This window comes from Mustela lutreola (assembly GCF_030435805.1).
Source record: "Mustela lutreola isolate mMusLut2 chromosome 4 unlocalized genomic scaffold, mMusLut2.pri SUPER_4_unloc_1, whole genome shotgun sequence".
NCBI classification, from domain to species: domain Eukaryota; kingdom Metazoa; phylum Chordata; class Mammalia; order Carnivora; family Mustelidae; genus Mustela; species Mustela lutreola.
The window spans coordinates 626,890-645,215 of record NW_026709257.1 but is presented as its reverse complement, the minus strand read 5'-3'; the positions used below and the strand labels follow the sequence as shown (position 1 = coordinate 645,215).

Sequence of the window (18,326 nt, the reverse complement as noted above, 5' to 3'; positions counted from 1 at the left end):
CATCAAGATGGCAACATGGATGCATGGATGGCTCCTTATTTATTGCGAAAGGTAAATGTATAGTCAAAACCAGATTCTCTAATATTGTAATGGTGATATATAAATCATTTAGAAGTCTAGTTTAAAAGCCTATTAAAAATAACTATAACTGCAATCATTTGTTATTGAAAGTACAATATAAAAATGATCTAAAATGTAAAAACATCAATAACCTATTGTTATAGGAGAAGTATAAATTTTCTGTAAACTATTGAAGTTCAGTTGTTTTCAAAATAAAATGGAATGTTATAACTAACGTATTTTATATAAGCTTAATGGTAAATATAAAAAAATGTAGTAGATTCACAAAAGATTTTGATAAAGAAGTTAAAACATACTGCCACAAAAAGTCATCAGATTACAAACAAAGAGAACAAGACAGGAAATAAAGAGCAGAGCATCTACAAAAGAGAAACAAAACAGATAAACACTGGGGAAAGAAAAAAAATTTTAAAAAGGGAGGGGAAGGCAAACCATAATACACTTAACTATAAGTAACAAACTGTTTCTGGAGGGGAGATGGGCAGGGGAATGGGCTAAGCCAGTAATAATTATTAGGAGGTCACTTGTGATGAGCATTGATGAGCATATGTAAATGGTGAATTACTAAATTCTACTCCTGAAACTAATATTACACTATATATTAACTAAAATTTAAATAAATCATGAAATATAAAAAGAATGAAAGGCAATAGTTAAGTCCTTACCTATCCATAATTACTTTAACTGTAAGTGAATGGAATCATCAGTTGGAAGACATAGAAAGGCTAGAATAGATTAAAAAAACAAACAAAAAACACAAGATCCAACAATATGTTTGATCATATAAAAGAATCACTTTAGCTTTAAGGACACACATGGGCAGAGAGTAAAGGGATGGAGAAAGATATTCCAAGCTAATGATAACAAAAGAAAACAAGGGTGGCAATAACTATAACAGACAAAATAGGGTTTATATAAGCTAAAAATCACCACAGGAGTCAAAGAAGGTCATTATACAATAAGAAAAGTGTCATCAATTCATCAATACAGTAATTGTAAATATCATGTACCTAATATTGAGCCTCATAAATATATAAAACAAATACTAACAAAACAAAAAGGAGAAATAAATAGCAATACAATAATATCTGGGGACAATAATACCCCACTCTTACCTATGGATAGATCATCCAGACAGAAAATCAATAAGAAAATAGTGAATTTAGACACTATGCCTGGACAACTGGGTGGCTCAGTCAGTTAAGCCTTTGCCTTTGGCTCAGGTCGTGATCCCAGGGTCCTGAGGTAGAGGCCCACATTGGGCTCCCTGCTCAGGAGGGGGTCTTCTCACTCTGTCTCTGCGCTTGCCCCTTGCTCATTCTCTCCGCCCTGCTCTCTCTCTCTCAAACAAACAAACAAAACAAACAAACAAACAAGAACTATGTCAAATGAACCTAACATATTTACAGGATATTCCATCCAATAGTATCATAATAAATATTCTTCTCAAACACATGTGGAAAATTTTCTAGGATAGATCACATTTTAAACCACAAAACAAGAGTCCCCCCAAAATCAATAATATAGAAAGCATATCAAGTATATTTCCAGCCAAAATAATATGAAACTAGAAATCAATACAGAAGGAAATTTGGAAAATTTACAAATACACAGACATACACATTTTTAAACAAACAAAAAATCAAAAAAAGAAGACAATGTGGGAATAAAAATACATCTTGAGGAAAATTAAAAAAAATACCAAAAATTTATGAGAATCAGCAAAGCAGTTATAAAAGGAAATTTTATAGCTATAAATGTATATAAAAAAAAGATTTCAAATAAAGAACTTAATATAAAAGTTCAAAAAATACAAAAAGAACAAAGTAAACTTAAAAGTAGCAAAAGGAAGGAAAAAAATAAAAATTAGGGCAGAAATAAATGAAATATAGAATTAAAAAACTAGAAAGTTTTTTTTAAATGTTAAATAAAATTAAACTTGGTAATGGTAAATAAAAAATAAAAAGACAGCTATCCAGAATAGATCACATCCTTGGTCCTAAATCAGGACTCAACCGGTATCAAAAGATTGGGATCATTCCCTGCATATTTTCAGACCACAATGCTCTAAAGCTAGAACTCAACCACAAAAGGAAGTTTGAAAAGAACCCAAATACATGGAGACTAAAGAGCATCCTTCTAAAGAATGAATGGGTCAACCGGGAGATTAAAGAAGAATTGAAAAAAATCATGGAAACAAATGATAATGAAAATACAACGGTTCAAAATCTGTGGGACACAACAAAGGCAGTCCTGAGAGGAAAATATATAGCGGTACAAGCCTTTCTCAAGAAACACGAAAGGTCTCAGGTACACAACCTAACCCTATACCTAAAAGAGCTGGAGAAAGAACAAGAAAGAAACCCTAAGCCCAGCAGGAGAAGAGAAATCATAAAGATCAGAGCAGAAATCAATGAAATAGAAACCAAAAAAACAATAGAACAAATCAACGAAAGTAGGAGCTGGTTCTTTGAAAGAATTAATAAAATTGATAAACCCGTGGCCCGACTTATCAAAAAGAAAAGAGAAAGGACCCAAATAAATAAAACCATGAATGAAAGAGGAGAGATCACAACTAACACCAAAGAAATACAAACTATTATAAGAACATACTATGAGCAACTCTATGCCAATAAATTTGACAATCTGGAAGAAATGGATGCATTCCTAGAAACATATAAACTACCACACCTGAACCAGGAAGAAATAGAAAACCTGAACAGACCCATAACCAGTAAGGAGATTGAAACAGTCATTAAAAATCTCCAAACAAACAAAAGCCCAGGGACAGACGGCTTCCCGGGGGAATTCTACCAAACATTTAAAGAAGAACTAATTCCTATTCTCCCGAAACTGTTCCAAAAAATAGAAATGGAAGGAAAACTTCCAAACTCATTTTATGAGGCCAGCATCACCTTGATCCCAAAACCAGACAAGGATCCCACCAAAAAAGAGAGCTATAGACCAATATCCTTGCTGAACACAGATGCAAAAATACTCAACAAAATACTAGCCAATAGGATTCAACAGTACATTAAAAGGATTATACACCACGACCAAGTGGGATTTATTCCAGGGCTGCAAGGTTGGTTCAACATCCGCAAATCAGTCAATGTAATACAACACATCAATAAAAGAAAGAACAAGAACCATATGATACTCTCAATAGATGCTGAAAAAGCATTTGACAAAGTACAGCATCCCTTCCTGATCAAAACTCTTCAAAGTGTAGGGATAGAGGGCACATACCTCAATATCATCAAAGCCATCTATGAAAAACCCACTGCAAATATCATTCTCAATGGAGAAAAACTGAATACTTTTCCGCTGAGGTCAGGAACACGGCAGGGATGTCCGTTATCACCACTGCTATTCAACATCGTACTAGAAGTCCTAGCCTCAGCAATCAGACAACAAAAAGAAATTAAAGGCATCCAAATTTTGCCAAATTGGCAAAAGAGAAGTCAAACTATCCCTGTTTGCAGACGATATGATACTGTATGTGGAAAGCTTAAAGGACTCCACTCCAAATCTGCTCTAACTTGTATAGGAATTCTGTGAAGTGTCAGGATATAAATCAATGAACAGAAATTGGTTGCATTTTTTTTTATACCAACAAGACTGAAGAAATAGAAATTAAGGAGTGAATCCCATTTACAATTGCACTCAAAACCCTAAGATACATAGCAATAAACCTAACCAAAGAGACAAAGAATCTATACTCAGAAAACTGTAAAGTACTCAGGAAAGAAATTGAAGAAGACACAAAGAAATGGAAAAATGTTCCATGCTCCTGTATTGGAAGAACAAATATTGTGAAAATGTCTATGCTACCTAAAGCAATCTACACATTTAATGCAATCCCTATCAAAATCCCATCCATTTTTTTCAAAGAAATGGGACAAATCACCCTAAAATATATCTGGAACCAGAAAATATCTCGAATAGCCAGAGGAATATTGAAAAAGAAAGCCAAAGTTGTTGGTATCACAATTCCAGACTTCAAGCTCTATTACAAAGTTATCATCATCAAGATAGTAGGGAACTGTCCCCAAAACAGACATAGATCAATGGAACAGAATAGAGAGCCCAGAAATACACCCTCAACTCTATGGTCAACTAATCTTCAACAAAGCAGGAAGGAATGTCCTATGGAAAAGAGACAGCCTCTTCAACAAATGGTGTTGGGAGAATTGAACAGCCACATGCAGAAAAATGAATTTGGAACTTTTCCTTACTCCATACATGAAAATAGACTGGAAATGGATGAAGAAGCATAATGTGAGAAAGGAATCCATTTGAGGAGAGAACAGGTAGCAACCTCTTTGACCTCAGCAGCAGCAACTTCTTCCTAGGAACATCGCCAAAGGCAAGGGAAGCAAGGGCAAGAATGAACTATTGGGATTTCATCAGATCAAAAAGCTTTTGCACAGCAAAGGAAACAGTTAACAAAGCCAAAAGATGACTGTCAGAAGTTATCTGGGAGAAGATCTTTGCAAATGACATACCAGATAAAGGGCCAGTATCTATCCAAAATCTATAAAGAGCTTATCAAACTCAACACCCTAAGAACAAATAATCCAATGAAGAAATGGGCAGAGGACATGAACAGACATTTCTGCAAAGAATACATCCAAATGGCCAACAGACACATGAAAAAATGCTCCACATCACTCGGCATCAGGGAAATACAAATCAAAACCAGAATGAGATACCACCTCACACCTTTCAGAATGGCTAAAATGAACAAGTCAGTCAATGACAGATGCTGGCGAGGATGTGGAGAAAGGGCAACCCTCCTACACTGTACGTGGGAATGCAAGCTGGTGCAACCACTCTGGAAAACAGCGTGGAGGTGCCTCAAAAAGCTGAAAATAGAACTAGCCTATGACCCAGTGATTGTCGTACTGGGTATATACCCTCAAGATACAAACGTGGCATTCTGAAGGGGCACATGCACCCAAATGTTTATAGCAGCAATGTCCACAATAGGTAAACTATGGAAAGAACCTAAATGTCCTTCAACAGATGAATCAATAAATAAGATGTGGAATATATGTACAATGGGATACTATGCAGCCATCAAAAGAAATGAAATCATGCTATTTGTGATGACGTGGATGGAACTAGAGGGTATTATGCTTGGCGAAATAAATCAATCTGACAACTATCATATGATCTCCCTGATATGATGAAGTGGAGATGCAACATAGGCGGTTTCGGGCGTAGGAAAAGTAAAATAAAAGACGATGGGATTGGGATGGAGACAAACCATAAAAGACTGAATCTCACCAAACAGACTGAGGGTTGCTGGGGGGAGGTGTGTTGGGAGAGGATGGTGGGGGTATGGACATTGGGGAGGGCAGGTGTTATGGTGAGTGATGGTGAGTGCTGTGAAATGTGTAAACCTGGTGATACACAGACCTGTACCCCTAGGGATAAAAACACATTATATGTTTATAAAAAATTAAAAAAAATAATTTAAAAAATCCATTAAAGAAAAAACACATATTGCAAGCCCAGAGCTAATCTCATATTCAATCAAAAAAGTTTGAAAGTTTTCCCCTTAAAGATCAGAAAAAATACAAGTGTGTCCACTTTCACTACTCTCATTTGACATAGTACTGGATGTCCTAGCCAGAGAAACAAGGAACACAAAGAAATAAAAGACTCCAAAAAAAAAAAAAAAGTAAGAAGTAAAATTTTCTTTTTTTTGGATAACATGAACTTACATGTAAAAGAATCCTAAAAATTCACAAAAATTTTGAATTAACAAATTTAGTAAATCTGCCAAATACAAGATCAATATATCAAAGACAAGAATTTTGTTTTGTTTCATTTTTTTTTAATATGGAATGCTTCCCAGTTTTTCATGTCATCCTTTTCAGTGATCAAGCTAATCTTCTCTGCATCATTCCAATTTTAGTATATGTGCTGCCAAAGTAAGCACAAGACAGGAGCATTTTAACAATCTAATGATGAACTGTCTGAAAAAATAAAGAGAACAATCTAATTCACAATAGCATCAAAACTAATAAAATACTTAGGAAAAGATTTAACTAAGAAGATGAAAGATCTGTACCCCATAAACTATGACATTGATAAAGAAATTGAAGGAGACATAAATGGAAAGATAGCTCATATTCATGAATGGTAAGAATTAACATTGTTAAAATGTCCATACTACCGAAAACCATCTGTAAATTCAATTCCTATCAAAAATCCAATGTTAGGGGCGCCTGGGTGGCTCAGTGGGTTAAGCTGCTGCCTTCGGCTCAGGACATGATCCCAGGGTCCTGGGATCGAGCCCTGCATCAGGCTCTCTGCTCAGCAGGAAGCTGCTACCTCTTCTCTCTCTGCCTGCCTCTCTGCCTGCTTGTCATCTCTCTCTCTGTGAAATAAATAAATAAATAATCTTTTAAAAAATCCAATATTGTGTTTTTACAGAAGTAAGTAAAGAATCCTAAAATTTATATGAGACCATAAAAGACAACAAATAATTAAAGCCGTTCTGAGAAAGAATGAAGAAGCGAAATTACACTCTTGATTTGAAACTATTCTACAAAGCCATCATGCTCAAAACAATAAAGTATACTGGCATAAAAACAGACCCATAAACAAGTAGAACAGAATTGAGAGTCCAGAAATAAATCCTTTCATTCAGTCACCTAATATTTGACAGGGGCCAACATATATAATGGGTAAAGATAGTCTGTTCAATAAATGATATTTAAAACTGAATAGTCACATAAACCAGCATGAAGCTGGAACCTTATATTACTCATAAATCTTAACTTGAAATAGATTAAAGACTTAAATGTGATGCATGAAACTAAATTTCCTAAAGGAAAACTTAGGAAAAATTCTCCTTGACATTGGTCTTGCCAATAGTTTTTTGGATACCAGACCAAAAACACAAGCAAAAGAAGCAAAAATAAATAAATGGTATTACATTAAACTAAAGTTTCTGCATTGGCAAAAAAACAAAACAGAGAGAAAGAATGAAAACACAATCCACAGAATGGAAGAAAATACTTACAAATCTTATATCTGAAAAGAGGTTAATAACCAACAGATACAAATAGAAAATAATATATAATTAAAAAAATAGCAAAAGTATCTCAATAGACTTTTTTTTTCAAAAAAGTTATATAAATGACCAACAGGAGCATTAAAAAGTGCTCAACGTAAAAACTCAGGGCAAAGTCATTATGTTGTTGTTGTTTACCTCTGAAAAACACAGCAAGATATTACTACCTATTAGAATATATACTACCAAAAAATTAAAACTAACAAATTTTGGTAAATATTGGGTAAAATGCGGAACTTATGCACTGTGATAGGGATATAAAATTGTATGGATAACAGTATGGAGATTATTCATATTATTAAAAGTAAAATTACCATATGATTCAGTAATCCCACCTCTAGGTATATATCTAAAGGAAACGAAGTCACTATTCGAAGACATATCTACACTCTTATGTTCATTATAAAATTATTAACTCTAAGCAAGAGATGGAAATAACTTCAGTATCCATTAATGGATGAATGAATAAAAAAGTATGGTAAATATATACTATGGAATACTACTTAGCCATGAAAAATTAAGAAATACTGCCATTTACAACAGCATGGATGGATCTTGAAGGTATTATACTAATTGAAATATTTCAAAGATTTTATATATTTTTTAAATTTATGTATTATGATATCCCTTACATACAGAATCTGAAGGAAAAGCAAACTAATGGAAACTTAGAGTTGAGTTGACAAGAGGTGAACCTGGGGCGGAATAAGGTGGTCAAAGGGTACAAACTTGCAACTATAATATGAAAAAGTTCTGCGGATCTAATGTACAGCATGATGATCATAGTTAATAATATATACATACTTTTTTATTGTGCTTCCCTTTATTAAACTTTGCATATATCACATTCTTACAAGTTGAAAGTTCATAGCAATCTTGTATAAAATAGGTCTGCTACCACCAGTTTTCTAAACATTTGTTCATTTTGTGTCTCTCTGTCACATGTTGGTAATTCTTGCAATATTTCAAGTTTTTTCATTATTATTGTATTTGTTATGGTGATCTGTGATCAGTAATTATGACCCACTGAAATCTGAGAACTAGTTTACTTAAGGTATATACATTGTTTTCCCTTAAAGACATAATGCTTTTGAACAGTACAGTATAGTGTTTATTTTTTATATGCACTGGGAAACATAATTTTTTATTTGCACTGGGAAACAAAAAAAAATAATAATGATTTGACTTAGTTTATTGAGATAATCACTTTATTGAGGCGGTCTGGAACAAATCCCACAAGACCTCTGTATTTCATCTCTACTGTACTATATGCATAAAAGTTGCTAAGAGAGTAGATCTTAAAATTCCTTACCATACATGCATAAAAAACAGTGGCAACTATATGAGGTAGTAGATGTATTAACATTTTTATGTAGATTATATTGCAATACAGATGTATGCCAATTTATCAAATGGTACAAAATTTACACAATGTTAAAAGTTTGCAGTGTTATAAGAAATCATTTCTTAAATTTACAAATTATAATATGTCAATTATTTTTCAATAAAGCTGGAAATAACTTTTTGTAGAATTAATCTATTTTTCAAAAAAGGAAGTAAGGAAATAGAAACTGCAACTAACTCTGAAATAATGAAATACAAAATCCATTTTAGTTATATACACTGTGACAAACACTATTAGTTAGTTTACAATGAAGGAATACTTATGAAGCATGAAGGATGGTCTATAAATAAGGCTGAAAGAGCTCAGTTTCAAGGTTTAAATTTAAAATCTTCTTTTGAAATACTAAACTGACCACCCAGTTTTCCAAACATAAATGTCTTAACTGCATGAATTTATTTCATACAACTCTCTAATCTAGGTTCATAAGAAAGCAGCATGCAAATTTTGAATAAGACAGACTTGCTTAAGTTTCTTTATGTTCAACAGTAAAGGACACTTCCCTAAAAATAAATAGAAGAAAAATCAGCACATTTATTATGATAATTATTATTCATAATGAGATTCGTATTGAATTAAGGAATATATATCCTCAGAGGGGGTAAAGTAAAATGAAATTTATTTTGGTAAATGTGTCTATGAATAGTCAATACAATGCCTCAATATAAATGAATATTATCATTTTGAACAATTTAATTACTATTATTAGAATTACTATAAGTATAAAAATAGCTATCATTTTAGCATGGAATATGAGACTCTCATGCTCCATGCTTCATTACATCCACACAACAACTCTGCATAATAAGTATTATCATCACCATTTCAGGGGTGAAAAAACTGAGGCTAACACACTTAGATAACTGGTTTATGATTACATGGCTGATAAAGATGCATCACACTAAATTAGGCTTTATGATTTCAGAATTGTACTCTTTCCACTGCACATTCTATTACTCTGTAAATACTTGGCTTGTTTTCATTTAGTTCTTTAATTTTATTCATGTGGCGATGGCTTAAAGCTTCATTTAAAGGAAGCGTAAAAAATTCATTTAGCCAAAAGCTCCCAAGAATTAAAAATGTCATGGATCTAATGTAGACATGGATATCATTAGTTAATGGGTAACTATATATTTTCCACTCTAGTGAGATAACAATCAGAGTATTTTTCTAAGTTATAGTCTCTGAGTGTTCAAAAGGACTTTGTTAAAATAGAAATATTTAGACAAAGGTGATCAAAAGTCTGGATCAGGTCACCTTAAGATAAATATTAGAAAACTGAGGAAACAAATGGAGATTCGAACACTGAGCTATGATATAATGAATGGTTTAAAGTATTTAGTAGAGCATAGAAAAGCCCTTTAAAGCCTGGTCTTAGCCTAGCATTGCAGCTTCTGGGATATCTCTCTATCTATCATCTATCTATCTATCTATCTAGATATAAATTTGAAAACCTTTTTAGACAGGAGGAGATGAGGTGGGCAGGGCCTGTGCTCCTCTCTTAGGAAGGAGTCTGGGCAGAAAGCATGACTTTCGTGAGCCTCTGGGCCCAAGGAGAGGCGAACATGGCACCCATGAAAGCAAGGCCCAAGAGGCACCAGCTCTCCCGAAGCTCTACTTCCCTGACGCGACAGAAGCCTTGCTGAGGAAGCAGCAGAGAAGTGCTGTTCGCTCCAAGCCAAAGCCTCTCCGAAAGCACAGCATTCGCTGAGAAATGTTCTGCGGGCTGCTGCTGCTTGCCTGAGCCCAGTCTCGCGGTGGGAGAAACCCGCATACAGCTAAAGCCTCTTTGCCTGGGCATCTCCCCTGGGAAAGCACAGCGTTCCTTGGGAAATCAGAGTTGGGTTTGGGGATGCTGCTGCTGCTTACCTGGGCTAGTCTCTGCAGCTTGGTGGAAGATACCCGCATGGAGCGAAATACCCTTTGCCCTAGCATCCCCTCTGCCTGAGAGAGAAGCCACGTGTGGGGAAGGCGCAGCACGCCGCCCCCGGAGAAGAGAAGGAGCCATTGGCCTTGGGGTCGGGAAACACTCCGGAAGCAGGATAGCCTGCCGTGGCACGAACAGCAGGCCGGTGGCAAGACAAGTGTCACCCGCTCCCTGTGCGGACAGATGGAAGCCTGGCTGCTAAGGAGACATGAGGGGACGACTAGGGCAGGGGCGTGTGCTCCACTCTGAGGAAGGAGTCTGGGCAGAAGGCAGGCCTGTCCTGTGCCTCTGGTCCCAACGGGACAGCATCTCCTTGGCCACCTGTCCCAAGGGCAGACTTGGGCTTGCCACCAGGTGCCATACCCGGAACTCGCAGAAACAGCCCCATGGAGAAACGGGCAGTCAGATGCCTTCTTCCACCAAGATGTGGCAGGGAATTGGGTGGCAGGGCGTGTGCCAGGGAAGGAGTGGAGACAGTCCCCCACAGTTCCCCATCCCAGTGCACGGGTCGTGTGCAGTGATCCTGTCGTCTGCTCTCCCCTGTGGTGAAGGACTGGCCTGGACCCCGAGTCTGCCTGAGCACCGGACAAAAGGCTCCTACCCCAGGAGATAGTAATAGGCATAGAGTGCCATGCTAGGACACACACGCAGCTGCAGGGTTGTGACTGTGTCTGCTTAGTTCGGCTTAGCAAGGTGAACCCTGGGCGTGAACTTGGAGCCCGGGAAAGCAAGTCCCAAGAGGCACCAGCTCTCCCGCGGCTCTTCTTCCCTGCTGCGACAGAGAAAAAACCCAAATTCTTGCTGAGGAAGCAGCAGTGAAGTGCGGTTCATGTCAAGCTGAAAACCTCTGCGAAAGCATAGCAGTCGCTGGGAAATCAGAGTCGGTTCTGTGGGCTGCTGTTGCTGCTTGCCTTAGCCTAGTATTCATAGCAGGATGGGAGAAACCTGCATAGAGCGAAAGCCTCTTTGTCCGGCAACCCCTCTGGGAAAGCACAGCATTCTTTGGGAAATCAGAGTCCAGTCTGAGGGATGCTCCTGTTTGCCTGAGCTGGTCTCCACAGCACGGTGTAATAAACCCGCATGGAGCGAAATCCTCTTTGCCTGGGCATGAGAAGCTTGGTTGCGCCTGTGGAAAGAGCCTTAAGGAAAGGGACACGTCTTTCACTGGGCTCCCCAGGAGCATCTGTTGAAGGTGCAGCACGCTGCCCAGGGAGAAGAGCAGGAGCCGTTGGCCTTCTGGTCTGGAAACGGTTGCGAAGCAGGAGAGCCGGCCCTGGCAGGCACAGCGGCCGGTGGCAATACAAGTGTCTCCCGCTCCCTGTGCAGAGAGACGGAAGCCTGGCTGCTAAGGATTGAAAAGGGGATGAGTATGTCAGGGCGCGTGCTCCACTCTTCAGATGGAGTCTGGGCAGAAAGCATGCCTGTCCTGAGCCTCTGGGCCCAAAGAGATAGCAGCTCCTTGGCCACCTGTCTCTGGGGCAGAGATGCGCTAGCCACCAGGCGCCTACCCTGAAGTCACAAAAACAGCTCCCTGAAATAACGGGGAGTCAGATGCCATCTTCCTGCAGGATGTGGAAGCTTGGAGGAGGCACGGGGTTTAAGGGAAAGGAGTGGGGACAGTCCCCCAAAGCTCCCTATTCAGTGCACGGGTGGTGTGCTGGGATCCTGTCACCTCTCCTTTCCTGTGGGGAAAGCACTGGCCTAGTCCGCGAGTTCGCCTGAAAGCCAGAGTAAAAGGCCAAGTGATGTCTACACTGGGAGATGGTAGTGTGCATTGAGTGCCATCCTAGGCTACGCATGCTACTGGAGGGTTGTAGCTGTGTCTGCTTAGTTCGGCCTGGCAGGGTGAACCCAGGACGCGAACATGGAGCCCGGGAAAGCAAGGCCCAAGAGGCACCAGCTCTCCCGAAGCTCTTCTTCCCTGACGCGACAGAAGCCTTGCTGAGGAAGCAGCAGCAAAGTGCTGTTCGCTCCAAGCCAAAGCCTCTGCGAAAGCACAGCATTCGCTGAGAAATGTTCTGCAGGCTGCTGCTGCTTGCCTGAGCCCAGTCTCGCGGTGGGAGATACCCGCACACAGCGAAAGCCTCTTTGCCTGGGCATCTCCCCTGGGAAAGCACAGCATTCCTTGGGAAATCAGAGTTGGATTTGGGGATGCTGCTGCTGCTTGCCTGGGCTAGTCTCCGCAGCTTGGTGGAAGATTCCCGCTCGGAGCGAAATTCCCTTTGCCCTAGCATCCCCTCAAGTGAAGGCAGTTTTATTAGTTCTGAAGTATTTGTGATTCTGAATTCTTGGCCTCATTAGTAAATTTATTTTTAATAAATTATTATTTAATATATAATAATATATATAATATACTATATGTAACATATATAACATATATAACATATATAATAAATTCATTCATTCATTTATTATTTATTTATTTATTATTATTATGTATTTATTTATTAACTCAAACACAAGAAAATGAATGACCTGATTGAAAAATTGGCAAGGACTGGAACAGACACCTCACTGAAGAAGATATTGAGATGGCAATAATGATATGAAAAGATGCTGTGATGATTCACAGCATGTCTAATTAAGGAATTGTAAATTAAAAGAACAAAGAGGGGCGCCTGGATGGCTCAGTGGGTTAAGCAGCTGCCTTTGGCTCAGGTCATGATCTCAGGGTCCTGGGATCAAGTTCCACGTTGGGCTCTCTGCTCAGCAGAAGCCTGCTTCCCTTTCTCTCTCTCTCTGAGTGCCTCTCCGTCTTCTTGTGATCTCTCTCTGTCAGATAAATAAATAAAATCTTTTTTAAAAATAAATAAATAAATAAATAAAACAATGATATATCACTACACATCTATTAGACTGGCTAATATCCAAAATACTGACAACATAAAATGCTTTTGACGATGAGGAACAAGAGAAACTCTCATTCATTCTGGTGAGAACACCAAAATGGTGCTACCACTTTGGAAGACAGTTGGGCAGTTTCTTACCAAACTAAACATATTCTTACCATATGATCCAGCAATCGTGCTCCTTGGTACTCACCCAAAAGAGCAAAAACTTTGTGTACACAGAATCCTGCATATAAACCTGTGTTTGTAACAGCTTTACCCATACGTGCCAAGAGTTGGAAGTAACCAAGATGTCCTTCAGCAGGAGAATGGATAGATAAACAGTGGTCCATTGAAACAATGGGATATGATTCAGCGATAAAGAGAAATGGCTATCAAGCAATGAAAAGACATGGAACAAACTTAAAATCCGCCATAATAAGTGAAAGAAGTCAATTTGAAAAAGCTTCATGCTGCAAGGTTCCAACTATATGACCTTCTAGAAAAGGCAGAACTATGCAAATGGTATAAAGGTCAGCGGTTTGTAGCAGTTAGGAGAGAAGGAGGAGGAACAGGCAGAGCACAGAGGATTTTTAGGCCAGTGAAAATGTTCTGTATGACATGTATGATATTTTAGATATATATCGCTACACAGTTGTCAAAATGCATAAGATACTATACCAAGAGTGAACTCTATGAAAAAAGGTTTTTTTAAGATTTTATTTATTTATTTGACAGGCATCAAAGCAGGCAGAGAGGCAGGCGGGGAAAGCAGGGGTTGGGGGAAAGCAGGCTCCCTGCCAAGCAGAGAGTGTGGTCTGGGGCTCGATCCCAGGACTGCCAGATTATGACCTGAGCGGAAGGCAGAAGCCTTAACCCACTGAGCCACCCTGGTGCCCCACCAAGAGTGAACTCTAATGTAAACTGTGGACTTTGGGGTGATAATGATGTGTCAGTGTAGGGTCAGTGAGCGTGAAAAATTATCACCGTGGTACAGGATGTGGATAATGAGGAAGGCTGTGTGTATGTGGGGAAAGGGAATTTTACTTTGATCCCCAAACTACTATAAAAAATGCAGTCTGTTAAAAAAAACTTTATAATGCAATATAATACAAAACAAGAATGCATATCAAGAGAGAAATAATGTTTAAAGGGAATGAAGAACTTCAGTAATGTGTACCTAGGGATTTTGATTGCACATTTGTAGGATGTTCACATTGTCATTAGCAATTGTTTATCTGTGAAGTAGAAGTAACATAAAGAGTGATGAAAACTCAAAAATGCAACATTAAAAAAATGCCATCTATGGGCTTTTAAAAAATGGAACAAAATTTGCTTGGCTTTTTAAGCTTTGTGGGGAATGAAGGGACAGAATTTAAATTCAGCTTTATAAAAGATTGGATAATATGTTTCTACAAAGAAGGATCCTCTGAGTAACATAGAAATGAACATGGTAGCAGAAAGTGGAAAAAAGGTTACATCTCTTGTGAGCTCACGTTCTCTGAAACCCTGTCACTTGATGGAGACAGTAACTGTTTGATGAATAGCAAATGGTAGTCTTTCAGATTGCCGGGATTTTCACTAAGAATCGTGAATGGATTTTTTAAAAAATATGTAAAGAATATCTACAGTGCAAGTACCTGCAAATAACTGACATTTTTGAGAGAATATTTTAATCATCAGAGAAGGTCAAAATGACAAAGTTCCAGGATCAGAGTAAACATATGGGATTAAAAAATAAAAAAATAAAAATAAATATTTTTTTGAAAGAACTTTTTTTTTTAAAGGACTTTAAACAAAAGTCCTTTTTAAGAGACAGTTGGCTCTTTAAACCAAAAGTACAACTCACTGAGAGATTCGCCGCATTATTTATTGGGGTAGAAAGGGCCTGGAATGTAGAAAAACCCATTCTGCAGAGGAAAAAATAGAATCACTAACAGGCCTCATGCCTTCCACAGCCAGTGGCTAGAATCCCTGCCTCATGAGACCCTGTGCTAGAAGGCCGCTAGAACCATCTCAAGAATGTTAGTCTATCTTGGAAGCCAACAAGTGTTTGCCCAGGTAAGAGCACGGTAACAATCAGTCACGTTATGTTATAATGATTGTCGATATCTTTAAAAGCCTTGTCAAGTTCCTTTTTGAGTAACCCTCACTCCACCCTTAGAGAAATTTATCTGTGGTTCACCTCTTTTGAAATACCTCATTGTTGTTCCACATTTACCATAGCCAAAAAAAAAAAAAAAAAGCTTTTTATTAACAAATTGTTCAGAAAGGGGCGCCACTGTAAACAATGAGAGTTATCGCTGCTGGGACAACTTTGTTGCAGAAACAGCTGAAAGCAATCAGGTCAGACAGAGCCAAGGGCTGGAGGGATTTTTAAAATTACAAAAACCGAACCAAATCAAACCAAAACAAAAATCAAAACCAATGGCCAAGATTTCAAGTTTGCTACTAAATGTATGACATTATCCTAAGACATGCACGTGACTTGATCAATATATTTATATATTTATATTTGAAGAAGAAGGAACTATTTGATGCAGGAAGTCCACGTTGATTAAAAATTACCAGATATGGGGGCTCCTGGGGGGGCTCAGTGGATTAGGCCTCTGCCTTCGGCTCAGGTCAAGATCTCAGTGTCCTGGGATCGAGACCCCCATCGGGCTCTCTGCTCAGCAGGGAGCCTGCTTCCTCTTCTCTCTCTCTCTCTGCCTGCCTCTCCCTACATGTGATCTCTCTCTGTCAAATAAATAAATAAAATCATTAAAAAGAAACAATTACTAGGTGTGAAATACATCGAGGGTATGGGAAGGAAAATGATTTCACCTGATCTGACTAGGAAGTGGTTGAAGCCTGAATTAAAGTGCTATAAAAAGAGTAAAGACTTGGGAAATATATGGGGAAAAAATCCCTAGAAAAACAGCAATAATAACTGGCTGCTCTTTATTGAACCAGATCCTGCGGTAGGCAAAAAGAGCTGGTTTTAGCCAGAGGATGATCTCCGTTTATCTTCATGATCTGGCATTCCTGCAAGCCAGGCATGGGGCACTGCACTAGAGCTGCAAATGCTGGGGGCCCTCACTGTCCCTTTTCTCTTCTCAGGGGGACAACAGGCATGTCCATGGTGCAGTGTGACATGTTTTACCACAGGGAGATAAAAGACTGCCAAGGGAAGGTTGGAGCTGGAAAGAGCCACTTAGGAACAGATTTTCAGGGGAGGTGATAGACAAGGGCAATGCGAAGAATGAGGATGAGTGTGTCAAGTTTCACAGTGCCAGGTAGCAGCACAGTGAATTCAGGAAACTACAGCAAGTTCATGTCAACCAACAGCTGATCTGGCAGCATCACCTGGGGATGGAGGCTGAGCTCCGGGGTTAACACTGGGGGTGAGATGGTTTGTATACTATGCCGAGGAGGTGAGGTACTACACTGTGGGGGCACAGGGAGCTACCGGAGGATTTCAAATATCAGAATTGTAACCATAATAGAGTATTTCATTGCATCCTAGCTTTCATCAAGGGTAAGATGCATTATACTTTATGTTCGACTAAGAAAGAGAAATGCTGTCAGTTAAACTAGGATATGTAATCAAGTGCAAGGTGAGTGCCACCTTAAGAGATATTAAAATGGGGTGGGGGGGAGACAAATCTTAGAACAAGTAAACTGTGGTACTAGAATAATTAAGAAAAGTCGAACACTTGGATCAACAAAAAAAGTGATTATTGCTTACCATGTGCCCCAAACTATATTAAGTCTTAGAACAAGAGACGTTCTCATCTTGATGCCCCGCAGCTGTTAGACCAAAGGTACATAGGGCAGCAGCCAACAACCAGCAGGCCCCAAGTGCCATGTGCAGACTCTAAGAGCAACTGCCTTTGAGAGAGGAAACGGTTGAGAGTCGGCCTTCTGAGGTAGAGAATTACTAGCTGGGAAAGTAGGAAAATTGACACAGAATCGGAATTGATGCCCCTACATGACAGAGTTGGTGAAACTTCCCTTCTCAGAGATCTTGAGGCTCCTCAGAAATGTATTTTTCATTTTGGACGGTACATTCAGGATAAATATGATCTGTTCGAGTTCCTCTTCTCTCATCAGGACTGTTTCTTAGGCTTCAGTGGCACAAGAAAAGGGTTTTGATAGTCCAGGGTAAATCCTGCCAAAAGCAAAGCACAGTATCTATGAAAAACTAACCACTCAGAAGAGAACAACGGATAAAAGGCCAGGACGACCTGACCCTGCAGGATAGGTTAGGTTGGTCTGGCAACAGGGGTAGAGGGGAAGTGCCCATCTCCTGCTAGAAGAGCTGGAGAAGACCCCTTACGGAGAGACCACCAGGAGAGGAGAGCAGTAGGTGCTGATGATGAAGAATATTTTAATCAGCAGAGAAGGTCAAAATGACAAAGTTCCAGGATCAGAGTAAACATATGGGATTAAAAAATAAAAAAATAAAAATAAATATTTTTTTGAAAGAACTTTTTTTTTTAAAGGACTTTAAACAAAAGTCCTTTTTAAGAGACAGTTGGCTGTTTAAACCAAAAGTACAACTCACCGAGAGATTCGCCGCATTATTTATTGGGGTAGAAAGGACCTGGAATGTAGAAAGACCCATTCTGCAGAGGAAAAAAGAGAATCACTAACAGGCCTCATTCAATCCAAATTGTGAGTTTGATCGGTTACCGAACACTTTATAATGCACCCCCAGTAATTTTACAGAGATTATTTTTTTCTTCCCAATTCTTGATTATTCTGTCTTGCAATGCAGAGAAAGCTAACTAATTTAAAATAAACTTTCGTTAATTTTGATTGTTATAAACTTAAAATTGATTATTTTCCATATACAGTGTTTAAAATGTTCACAATTTACATTAAATATATATTCTGTGTATACCTTGGGAAAATTATACTGCAAATTGAAGTTAAAATGATGTTGTATATAGCTGCAAGAAGCCACCTGTCCTATTTCATTTTACTATATAAGTTGTGTCAGGTAATATATAA

The 18,326-nt window shown here is 38.5% G+C and overlaps 1 non-coding gene across 1 annotated transcript; it reads right to left on the bottom strand.

The window, feature by feature from the left end:
* Window positions 1–5,925: 5,925 nt before the first annotated feature.
* Window positions 5,926–6,031, bottom strand: LOC131822526 (U6 spliceosomal RNA). The gene has a single exon (XR_009350290.1). It is a non-coding gene; the product is annotated as a U6 spliceosomal RNA (small nuclear RNA).
* Between the last annotated feature and the right edge of the window lie 12,295 nt (window positions 6,032–18,326).